A 12,913-nucleotide genomic window follows, 5' to 3' on the forward strand; every position below is an offset into this window, starting at 1 on the left:
CAGTTGTAAATGAGCCAAGAGAGAACGTAAGTCTGCATAGATTACTCAGAATTTTCTCCAATAAAGAGGTCAATCTGGAGTGCTCTTGTCCTCAACGCTAACCCTTGATTCTCCCCTTAGAGTGCTGAGAGCACTGGATTTCACTCCTCGCTCTCATATGTTAGAAATGAGATCTCCTCCTCCTTCTTCTATCCTCTGCTCTCCTTCACTTATAGATTAAAAGTATTTATTAAGCACACAGTAGGTGCCAGCAGGAGTCCAGGAACTGGTTTATAGTGAATAATATTACACATGGAGTTGATTCCTTATGCAGTGAGGCTAATGGAATGCCTTCTACATCCTGGACATTCTGACTAAATTGTATTGTCCTACACACACTGTTAATACATCCTTCATTATTTTCCTTGCAGGCATTTTTATACAAGAGTAGTGAATTGTTTGAACATTATCTTCCGTTCTCAAAATATTTTCAAAAGATGCTATTTCCTTTTAGTTAAATATAGTCGTGTTCAATAGTGTTTGAATCGTGCACTTCATTGGATGCTGGGGGCAATCTCAGCCACCCTTCTCTGCTTCCTCTCCATAGCACTCTTCACTGTCAGATACACGATACAACTGACTATTTATTACACTGAATGTCCATCTGCTCCACGAGAAGGCAAGTGCCACGTGGTGGGGGTTTCTCTTCTCTGTTTGCTCCGCTATCCCAGTGCCAAGAAAAGTGTCTGGTGTCTAGCAGGCTCTCAAATTATATTTGTTGAATTGGGCAAAAATAAGACACAATGTCTGTCTTTGAAGAGATTTCATCTAGTTGGGACAGCAGAAATCTAAACTGTGACAGCAGATGCAGACATGGCCAGTGGAGGGTTCTCCATTCAAACTGGAACAGGAGAGGTCAAGAGACAATCTTAGCTGTTTTCTACATAAATCAATGGGAGTAAGATTGTAGATCTGGGTGCCTCATGTTGAAAGTTATGTTTTCCTAATAACCGCACTGTCTTTGAAAAGTAAATTGTAAACTAGATTTTGTGATTTAACAGAAAGCTGTCTTTCATTATGAACTTAGAAGAAAATAATAGAAAAACGGCCAAATGGGATACTTAAAAAACTCAATCTGCATTGAACAAAAACTGCAAGGATTAATAATTAAAATGCCTTTTGCTCTGAGGAAGTCTTAGCCTTTTCCCCTCTGCAAGTACAGGAATTTAGGTCAGGCAGCTGAAGGTAATCGAGAAGGCCTCCCCCTTTGAAAGAATACTGAGATTGGGCCCCCACGCTCGGGTCTGATAAGACAGACAGTTAGAATAACTTAGTAGGAACCTTCTCTAAAAGCTGCATCATCTGGTGGGCCATAGAGAGGCTGAGAGCAGGGCTGTTTTCCAACAACCACCAGAAGATGCTAGGGGAGCCAAATGAGGAATCTTAATCAGGTAAATATTAAGACTAAACTGAAAAATTGGAGGGCAAGAAGTTTACCTTACGCCCCATGACCAGCACTTGGAAAGTGGTCAAGGATGCTTTTCCCTTGAGTTGAGGTCGCCTGCCAGCATCTACAGGTGTCCTGGCTGCTCAGTTTCTATGAACAAGTCTTATCTTTAAAAGTGTATCTTGGGATCAGTCTTTCTCACCAAGAGAGTTACTAAATTCATATTGTTTGACATCATTCTGCCCGCGTAGGAAAGAACATGGGGAAACTGCAAACTAGATGGTGAGTTTGAAGATCTCAGGTATCTGTTGCTAGGAAAGTTACCATCACTTCCACTTAGTAGAAAACACCAAATTACTCACCAAATGTAATTCATAGAATCTCAAATGAAATAACCAATATTTAATAGTGGTTATCAAATGTGAATGTGCCAAAAGAATACAAAACAACATTTTAAAAATGCATGTTTTCAAGAATTGTTCTAAACATGCACAAATTAACATACATGCACACATGTACACACATTAATTTACACTCACGCACACACATACACGTACATGCAAATACATACAAATGTACGCACACAGATATATACATGCATACATCTATAATTTGTTTTACTAGGTTTAAAGTGGAAAGATTTACATTTTTATGAACATCCCGAGGCATCCACAAGTGGACAGTCTTAGCAGGCCTGCGCCATGAGAAATCCTGCTGTGGGAGGTGGCCCCTGCCAATTCATTTGATTTCTGTGACTGCAAACACAGAAGAATGTAGCAAAATTATTGAATGCCTAGAGCAAGCCTGTGGCCACCTTGCTACAGGTCTGTTTCTACTACCCCCAACCTAGTTTCCTCATTGTGGTGGGAGAAGGGAACTAGCAATGATATGTCAGATGCAGAGAAAGTGATTTTCGTGCACAGTCTCATGTAATTCACACAGTGACATTGACACTGGTCACATCATCTTTGTTGTACAGCCAGGAGAATGAAAGTTCAGAGTGATTAATAATATGCTGGAGGCCACACAGCCTGTTGGCGGTTGAGCCTGAGGCTCTGAGCACTTGTCTGTTGACTGCCCCACACTGTGTGCAGGGTCTGATCTCAGGAATTGATTCTGAGACCTGGTGCCATCTGAAGACTAGTGGGGTTTTGGGAGGTTTGTACTCTAAGCCTGGTGGTCATTGGACAAGGACATGTGTTTATTTATCAAGCTGTGAATTTGAGATTTGTGTGTACTTTGCTGCATGTATGTATAGCTCAATTAACAGAACAACAAACATTTGTCCTTGGAATTAGACACAGGGGTTAGAACAAACCTGTTCATGCGTGACAACAAGGTTCCTGGACTTCAGCCCAGTTTTAGAGCAGTGGTGGCTGTGCAAGTGCTGTAGAAATGAATGCAGCCTGGAAAGACTTGATGACTTCACACTTTTGAAATGTTTAGAACATGTAAGCATAATATATCTTTATAAAAACTACATCAAAGTGATAACTTTGCCAGTTTATGGAGAAGACCATTGCTGGTGATGAATTAAAAATGAGATAAATTGAGGAACAGGTGTTATTGAACCAAGTGAGCTCGCCTCCTGGTGAGTTAAATAAGACTCGACACGAGTAGAAGTTGTCTCACAAAGTAAAGTGTATTTGCAGCAAATAGGAGGCCACGAGGAATCATTTCTGAAGTCATGGCATCCCTGAACAAAGGGAAGCAGCAACTTTTATTTCGTTGGGGAATGAATATTCAAAAGGGAGAGGTGGGTATTCACTTGTAGAGGCTCAGTTGGAGAACATGCGTCCACATAATGAGGCCTAAGCTCCCCCTGGAGAGATCTTTGCTTTAAAAATAAGGCAAAGGTCGTGGGCACAGCTCCTGTGATGAGGCTTGGTCAGTTTCAGGATGGCTGGTGGTTACATCTCCCTTGAGTGCCTCATTTGGTCAGTTTCAGGATGGCTGGTGGTTACATCTCCCTTGAGTGCCTCATTTGGTCAGTTTCAGGATGGCTGGTGGTTACATCTCCCTTGAGTGCCTCATTTGGTCAGTTTCAGGATGGCTGGTGGTTACATCTCCTTAACATACAAAAGGAAAAGAAACAACTTGGAAAAACAGTTCATTGTTTCCAAACCCACCCTTGAGTTTCTGAGGAACCTAGTCAGTGACACGGGCACACAGTACAAAATGAATTTTCAAAGAAAACTGAAAAGAAATGAGAATTGATGGGGAAATGAAATTAGTGGGTTCTTTTAAAAGCACATAAAACATAGAGTCAAAAACTGCTGTTCAAAACGTTTTTGAACCAAAACCTCACCCTATGTAATTCTGTGGTGATTACATAATCAGGGAATCCCATAGAATTGCGAGTTCATATTGTCTGAAGGGTGGATACAAGACAAGTTCTTAAGGGAGATGACATCGTGTTTTTTCCAAGTAGGATCGTCTGGATATACCAAAGTTTATTTATCCACTTACCTGCTGAAGGACATCTTGGTTGCTTCCACGTTTTGGCATTTGTGAATAAAGCTGATATAAACATCTGAATGCAGGTTTTTATGTGTACCTAAGTTTTCAACTCTTTTGGGTCCATAGCAAAGAGTGCAATTGCCAGATCGTTTGTTAATAGTATGTTTAGTTTTGTAAGAAACCTCCAAACTATAGTCCAAAGTGTCTGTACCATTTTGTATACCCACCAGCAATATATGAGATTCCCTGTAGCTCCACATCCTTGCCAGCGTTTGGTCAATATTCCACATTTTGGGCATCCTGATAGGTATGTAGTGGTATCTTAATGTTGTTTTAATTTGCATTTCTCTGATGCCATGACTTGGAGCATCCTTTGGCACATGCTTATTTGTCATCTGTGTATCTTCTTTTGTTAGGTGTCTGTTAAGATCTTTGGCCCATTTTATAATTGGGTTGATTGTTTTCTTATTGAGTTTTAAAAGTTCTTTGTATATTTTGGATAACAGTGCTTTATCAGATGTATCTTTTGTGTAAATATTTTCTTCCAATCTGTGACTTGTCTTCTCATTCTCTTGACGTTGTCTTTTACAGAGCAGAAGTTTTTAATTTTATTGAAGTTCAGCTTATCAATTATTTCTTTCATGAATTGTCTCTTTGGTGTTGTATCTAAAAAGGCATCATCAAACCCAGGGTCATCTAGGTTGTTTCCTATGTTATCTTTTAGCAGTTTTGTAGTTTTGCTTTTAGATTTAGGTCTATGGTCCATTTTGAGTTAATTTTTAAAGGGTATAAGGTCTTTCTCTAGATTCATTTTTTTGTATGTGGATGTCCAGTTGTTCCAGCACCATTTATTGCAGAGATTGTCTTTACTCCATTGTATTGCCTTTGCTCTTTTGTCAAAGATCCGTTGACTATATTTATGGGGGTCTATTTCTGGGCTCTCTATTCTCTTCCATTGATTTGTCTGTCTGTCCTTTTGCCAATACCACACTGTCTTGATTAGCATAGCTTTATAGTAGTTGTTGAAGTTGGGTAGTGTGAGTCCTCCAACTTTGTTCTTTTTCTTCAATATTGAGTTGGCTATTCGAGTCTTTTGCCTCTCCATAAACACTTTAAAATCAGTTTGTAGATACCTATAAAATAACTCACTGGTATTTTGATTGGGATTGTATTGAATCTACAGATAAAGTTGGGAAGAATTGACATCTTGACAATATTGAGTCTGCCTATCCATGAACATGAAATATCTCTCCATTTATTTAGTTCTTCTTAGAGTTCATTCATCAGAGTTTTGTAGTTTTCCTTATATAGATCTTATATATATTTTGTTAGATTTATACCTAAGTATTTCATTTTGAGGGGTGCTGTTTTTAATTTCAAATTGTTCATTTTGGGTATATAGGAAAGTGAATGACTTTTGTATATTAAACATATATCGTGCAACTTGCTATATTCACTTATTAGTTCCAGTTATTTTGTAGATTTTTTTTGGATTTTCTATAGAGATGATCATGTAATCTGTGAACAAAAATAGTTTTATGTCTTCCTTCCCAATCTGTATACCTTTTATTTCTTTTTCTTGCCTTTTTTGATTACCAAGGACTTCCAGTACCATGTTGAAAAGGAGTGGTGAGGGGGTCATGCTTGCCTTGTACCAACTTAGTGGGAAAGCATTGAATTTCTCACCATAAGTATGATTTTAGCTATAGGTTTTATGTAGATAGTCTTTTTCAAGTTGAGAAAGTTCCCCTCTATTCTTAGTTTACTGAGAGTTTTTATCATGAATAGGTGTTAGATTTTGTCAAATGCTTTTCTGCATCTGTTAATATCATCATGTGATTTTTCTTTTTTTCCTGTTGATCTGATGGATTACGTTAATTGATTTTCTAATGTTGAACTAGCCTTGCATGCCTGGGATCAGTTCCACTTAGTTGTGGTGTGTAATTCTTTTTATACTTTTTCAGATTCATTCTGCTAATATTTTGTTGAGGATTTTTTTTTTTTTTTTTTTGCTGAGGAAGATTCACCCTGAGCTAACATCTGTGCCAGTCTTCTTCCATTTTGTATGTGAGTTGCCGCCACAGCATGGCTGACGAGTGGTATAGGTCCACGCCCAGGAGCCAGACCTGTGAACCTGGGCTGCTGAAGCAGAAGGTGCCGAAATTAACCACTATGGCACGGGGCCAGCCCCTGTTGAGCATTTTTGCATCAATGTTCATGAGAGATATTGGTCTGTAGTTTTCTTTTCTTACAATGTCTTTGTCTGGTTTTGATATTAGGGTAATGCTGGCCTCGTAGAATGAGTTAAGAAATATTCCTTCTGCTTCTGTCCTCTGAAGGAGATTGTAGGGAATTGATATAATTTCTTCCTTAAATGTTTGTTAGAATTCACCAGTGAACCCATCTGGACCTGGTGTTTTCTGTTTTGGAATTTCGTTAATTATCGATTCAATTTCTTTAATAGATACAGGTTTATTCAGATTGTCTGTTGGTTCTTGTGTGAGTTTTGGCAGATGGTGTCTTTCAAGGAATTGTTCCTTGAAATTGCTCCATTTTATCTAGCCTATCAAATCTGTGGGCATAGAGTTGTTCATTATATTTCTTTATTTACTTTTAATTTCCGTGGGATCTGTAGTGATGTTCTCTCTTTTATTTCTGGTATTAGTAATTTGTGTCCTCTTTTTTTTTTTTCCTTAGCCTGGCTAGAGGCTTATAAATTTTATTGATCTTTTCAAAGAACCAGCTTTTGGTTGCGTTGATTTTTCTCTATTGATTTTCTGTTTTCAATTTCATTGATTTCTGCTCTAATTCTTATTTCTTTTCTTCTATTTATTTTGGATTTAATTTGCTCTTCTTTTTGTAGTTGCCCAGGGTGGAAACTTAGATTGTTGATTTTAGATCTCTCTTCTTCTTTTTTTTTTTTTGGTGAGGAGATCAGCCCTGTGCTAACATCTGCCAGTCTTCCTCTTTTTTTTTTTGTTGCTCAGGAAGACTGGCCCTGGGCTAACATCCATGCCCATCTTCCTCCACTTTATGTGGGACACCACCACAGCATGGCTTGACAAGTGGTGCGTCGGTGTGTGCCCGGGATCCGAACCGGTGAACCCCGGGCCACCGCAGCGGAGTGCGCGCACTTAACCGCTTGCACCACCGGGCCCACCCCTCTTCTTTTTTAATATATGCATTCAGTGCTATAAATTTCTTGCTATGCACTGCTTTTGCTGTATCTCACAAATTTTGAATAGTTGTATTTTCATTTATCTCAAAATATGTTTTTTTGTGTGTGTGAGGAAGACCAGCCCTGAGCTAACATCCGATGCCAGTCCTCCTCTTTTTTGCTGAGGAAGACTGGCCCTGGGCTAACATGCGTGCCCATCTTCCTCTACTTTATATGGGACGCTGCCACAGCATGGCCTAACAAGCGGTGCGTTGGTGTGCACCCGGGATCCAAACTGGCGAACCCTGGGCCGCTGCAGCAAACCACACGTACTTAACCGCTTGCGCTACTTGGCCAGCCCCTCAAAATATGTTCTAATTTCTCTTGAGGTTTTTTTTGTTTGACCCATGTGTTATTTAAAAGCATGTTGTTTAATCTCCACATATTTTGGGATTTTCCAGTTATCTTTCTTTTATTGATTTCTACTTTAATTCTATTGTGGTCTGAGAGCAGACATTGTATGATTTTTATTCTTTTAAATTTGTTAAGGTATGTTTTATGGCCCAGAATGTGATCTGTCTTGGTGAATGTTTCATGTAAGCTTGAGAATAATGTGTATTCTGCTGTTGCTATGTGAAATCATCTGTAGAAGTCAGTAATATCCAGTTGATTGATGGTGTTGTTGAATTCAACTATGTTCTTACTGATTTCCTGCCTGCTGGATCTGCTTATTTTTGATGGAGGGGAGTTGAAGTCTCCAATCCTGATAGTATATTCATCTATTTCTCTTCCCAATTCTATTGGTTTTTGCCTCACTTAGTTTGATGCTCTGTTGTTAGTTTCATACACGTTAAGGATTGTTATGTCTTCTTGGAGAATTAACTCCTTTATCGTTATGTAATGCCCTTCTTTACCCCGGATAACTTTTCCTTACTTTGAATTCTTCTCTCTCTGAAATTAAATAGCTACTCCAGCTTTCTTTTGATTAGTGTCAGCATGGTGTGTTTTTCTCCATTCATTTACTTGTGATCTATGTATCTTTATATATAAAGTGGGTTTCTTATAGACAACATATAATTAGGCCATGTTTTTTGATAATCTTTATCTTTTACTTGGTACATTTAGACCATTGACATTCAAAGTGATTATTGATACAGGTGGATTACTATCTACTATATTTTTTACTGTTTTCTATTTGTTGCCCTTATTGTTTGTCTATTTTTGTCTTCCATTCTTTTTCTGCCTTTTGTCTTTTTAATTGAGTATTTTATATGATTTCATTTTCCCTTTTTTCTTAGCATATCAGTTACACTTCTTTTTTTTTTTTTTTTGCTTTTTTACTTGTTGCCCTGGAGTTTGCAATATACATTTATAACTAACCTAGTTCACTTTCAAATAACACTATACTGCTTCACATATAGTGTCAATACCTTATAATAACAAAATAACACTAGTTCCTTCTTTCCTTCCCTTTTATCTTTGCTGTTATTCATTTCACGTATATATAAGCATACATAGGGTATATTCATAAACATAATCAATTACATTGTTGCTATTATTATTTTGAACAAACTGTTATATATTAGATCCACTAAGAATAAGAAAAATAGAGCCAGCCCTGATGACCTACAGTTAAAGTTTGGTGTGCTCTACTTTGGCGACCTGAGTTCAGTTCCAGGTGCAGAAACACACCACCTGTCTGTCAGTAGCCATATTATGGCGGCTCATGTAGAACTAGAAGGACTTAACAACCAGAATATACAGCTATGTACTAGGGCTTTAGGGAGAAATAAAAAAGAGAGAGAGGAAGATAGGCAACAGATGTTAGTTCAGAGCAAATCTTTCCCAGCAAAAAAAAAATAAGAAAAATAAAATTTTTATCTTACCTTCACTTATTTCTTCTTTGGTGCTCTTCATTTCTTTATGTAGATCTGAGTTTCTGTCTTATATTATTTTCCTTCCCTCTAAAGGACTTTTAGCATTTCTTGCAGGGCACGTCTACTGGCAACAAATTCTGTCAATTTTTATTGGCCTGAGAAAGTGTTTATTTCTCCTTCACTCTTATAGGATAATTTTACAGAGTACAGAATTCTAGGTTGATGGTTTTTTTTTTTTTTATTTTTTTTGTGAGGAGATCAGCCCTGTGCTAACATCCGCCAATCCTCCTCTTTTTTTTTTTTTTTTGCTGAGGAAGACGGCCCTGGGCTAACATCTGTGCCCATCTTCCTCCACTTTATATGGGACGCCGCCACAGCATGGCTTGCCAAGCAGTGCGTCGGTGCGCGCCCGGGATCCGAACCAGTGAACCCCGGGCCGCCGCAGCGGAGCGCGCGCACTTAACTGCTTTCGCCACCGGGCCGGCCCCGGTTGATGGTTTTTTTATCTCAACACTTTAAATATTTTACTCCACTCTCACTTGCATGGCTTCTGAGAAGTTGGAAGTTGGATGTAATTCTTATCTTTGTTCCTTTATAGGTAAGGTGTTTTTTTCCTCTGACTTCTTTCTGGTTTTTTTGTTTATGTTTGATTTTCTGTATTTTGAAAACGATATGCTGAGGTGTAGTTTTTTTGGCATTTATCATATGGTTTGGTGGTTTGGTGTGAGACATTAATTTGGGGAACTTCTCAGACGTCATTGTTTTAAATATTTCTTCTCTTTTCTTCCTTCCTTCCTCCCTCCCTCCCTGCCTCCCTCCCTCCCTTCTTTCCTTCCTTCCTTTCTTCCTCCCTCCCTCTCTCTGTCCCTCCATCTTCCCATTACATATATGTTTCACCTTCTTTAGTTGTCTCACAGTCCTTGAACATTCTGTTCTGTGTTTTTGTCTTCATTCTCTTTGCTTTTTAGTTTTCAAGGATTCTGTTGGCGTATCCTCTAGCTCAGAGATTCTTCAGTCTAGTCTACTAATAAGCCCATCAAAGCCATTTTAAATTTCTGTTACAATTTTTTGTCTCTAGCGTTTCTTTTGGTTCTTCCTTAGGATTTCCCTCTCTCTGATTACACTGGCCATGTGTTCTTACATGATGTCTACTTTACCCAGGAGAGTCCTTATCATATTAATCATAGTTTTTTAAAATTCAGTCTGATAATTCCAACATCCTGCCATGTACTTGCTTTGTTTCTTCAAATTGTGTTTTTTTGTCTTTTGGTATGCCTTGATAGCCAGACATGATGTGCCAACTAAAAGGATCTGCTGTAAGTAGGCCTTTAGTGTTCTGGTGGTGAGGTGTGAGGGGGAGGGAAGCAAAGCACTCTGTAGTCCTATGATTAGGTCTCAGTCTTTTAGTTGCCTTATGCTTCTGGACTGTGGACTTTACAAGTGTTTCTTAGTTTTTTCTCTCCCCTCAGAGAGGACAGAATGGCTATGGTGGGCTTCCTTTTGTGGAAGGCTAGAGCTGGCTGGAGGTGGGTATTCCCCTTCCCCAGGTCAGTTAGGCTCTGATAATAGCCCAGCAGGTCAAGCTCTGCTTGACTGGTTGCCCCACAATGGCAGGCCTTGTTAAGAAAAACTGAGTGCTTTGGTGTCTCTCAAAATGGTTTCTTTTCCCCTCCCCCTGTTGGAAGCCAGAGAGGATTTTTCTCTGATATTTAGTATGGAAATCTAGTTGGACTCTTGGAGGTAAATCTCACAATATTGTGGGAACCCCCTTATGACTGGGTCCTCCTGGAGTTTTTAACTCTCAGTTTTTAACTGAGCAGTTTGTCAGTTACAGTTAAGGTTTTACTACCCCAGTGCTAGTTCCCAAGTTGGTTTCCCCCGTGAGTCTCTGCTCCAGGAAGCCGTGACTGCCTGTATTCACCTGTTGTCTTTCCAGTCATAGAGCAGCAGTTTGCTCTGTGTCCTCTTTTCTCTTATGGATCCAAGAAGAGTTGTGGATTTTTCAGTCTGTTCAGCTTTTTACTTGTTAAGACGGAGTGGAATGGCAGTTTCCAAACTGCTTACTTGCAGAACTGGAATGTAAGTGTTATTTTAGTTTTCCCCACAGGGCTTGTTAGCCAAAAATGCCTTTCTAGCCACCTGTTATACCAATTACACAGCCTGACCAGACTGCCTTACTTGGGCCTAACCCTGTTCCTAAAGTTCTTCTAAGAGGATTAAGAAAGAGGTATATGGACTATCACTTGAGAAGTTTATCGTGAAAGGAAGAAGGTTTGGATGGTTTCAAAGCTTTAAACATGGAGACCTGACAAAGTATAGCATATTTCCTGTATGTGTTATAGAATCTAAATAACTTGAAAGACCCTGGAAGAGGCAAAGACACCAGGTTTTGTGAAAATGGACCAGAGTTTTTATACAGGCAGGTTTTCCTTAGGGTATGTAGACACGGTAGCAAGAGGTTGGGAAAGCTAGGGAGACCCTCACCAATAATCAAAGTAAAAAAAAGTTTACTGTAGGTATGTACTGCTCCACTCTTGGGTAGACAAGTTGTGAGATAGATGCATGTTTTGTGGAAAGCCAGAATTATCTTATGTTCAGTTCTCTTTCTGTGAGGCCCCAACATCCTAGGTCCTTTTTGTCCACTGAAATGTGTGAGCTGTTCTTGGCCCTGAGGGCAAATATCTCTCTGTTGGGATGGAGAATGGAAAAGGCAGGTGTCAAGTGCCCCAGCTGTCTATCATTTGTAAGAGAATCTGGGTAGACTGCTCCCTGCTCAACTCTTGATCAATGTATATGTTGACTCTGGCCGTAGAGACTTTCCAGAGACGCTAGATTACAATGAAGAACCATTTTGAGGGGCTATGGTTTCCTCTGCTCTGATTTCTTTTTTTGTGTGTGTGAGGAAGATTAGCCCTGAGCTAACATCTGTCGCCAATCCTCCTCTTTTGGCTGAGGAAGATTGGGCTTGGGCTAACATCGTGCCTGTCTTCCTCTACTTCACATGGGACGCTGCCACAGCATGGCTTGACAAGCGGTGCGTCGGTGCGCGCCTGGGATCCAAACCCGCAAACCCCGGGCGGCCGCAGCGGAGCGCGCGCACCTAACCACTACGCCACCAGGCCGGCTCCTGCTCTGATTTCTTGATCAATTCCTTCCTACTGCTTTCTGTCTTCCTGTAATTTCTCAAAGTTTCTGGTCTACTGGTGGGACCTTACCTTGGTTTTCAGTGTTATTATTCTGTCATTCTGAAGGTATATACATTATATTAATTATGTGTGTGTAGGGTGGCAGTTGGGAATATATATTGCCACTTGAGAGGGATCTTGAGATGAAGGCTAGGCTCGATGCACATATTCAGTTTGTCTTATTGAACCAAACATGATGACTAAATTAAAAACCCTATAATCAGGACCATAGCCCACTTAAGATATTGCCTTTATTAAAATGACTAAAGTTTTATTAAATAAGAACTGACCGTAATCTTTGCTTTCCGTAGTTACTTCTGAGAGTGTAAACTTCATCAAATATTTGAAATCCTTACACGGAAGCTGTGACTCCTGACCTGTTGGTTGGAGCCTACCTCCAAGTGCAAGCTTTGAGTTTATAAGAATGGGTACCTATAGCTGTCGAAAAGGCAGGAGGAAAATTAGATTCCAGGAGTAATAGACCCAAGACTCCTGGTTTATTCAACATGGGACTGGCTCGTTGCAGAACTGAGAAATACCTTTTTATCTCTCAAGTTTTAGGCTTATTTAACATTTCATATGGCTATTTTAGATTCCAAATATTATTATCTAGTATAAAAGAGTGCTTTATGTTTTTCTTAATTCTTAAGATGCACAGTAGTCATGAACAGTAATAAGTGTATCATTGAAGAATTATCGTTGGAGCATTGATAGGATTTAAATTCTGTATCTGTACGGTATAATATTAGGTTCTCATTTTAAGCTTTATATTTGAAAAGCCGGGTATAGCAGAATATTAATAGTAATG

The sequence above is a fragment of the Diceros bicornis genome, unplaced genomic scaffold (genome assembly GCF_020826845.1).
Source record: "Diceros bicornis minor isolate mBicDic1 unplaced genomic scaffold, mDicBic1.mat.cur scaffold_55_ctg1, whole genome shotgun sequence".
NCBI lineage: Eukaryota > Metazoa > Chordata > Mammalia > Perissodactyla > Rhinocerotidae > Diceros > Diceros bicornis.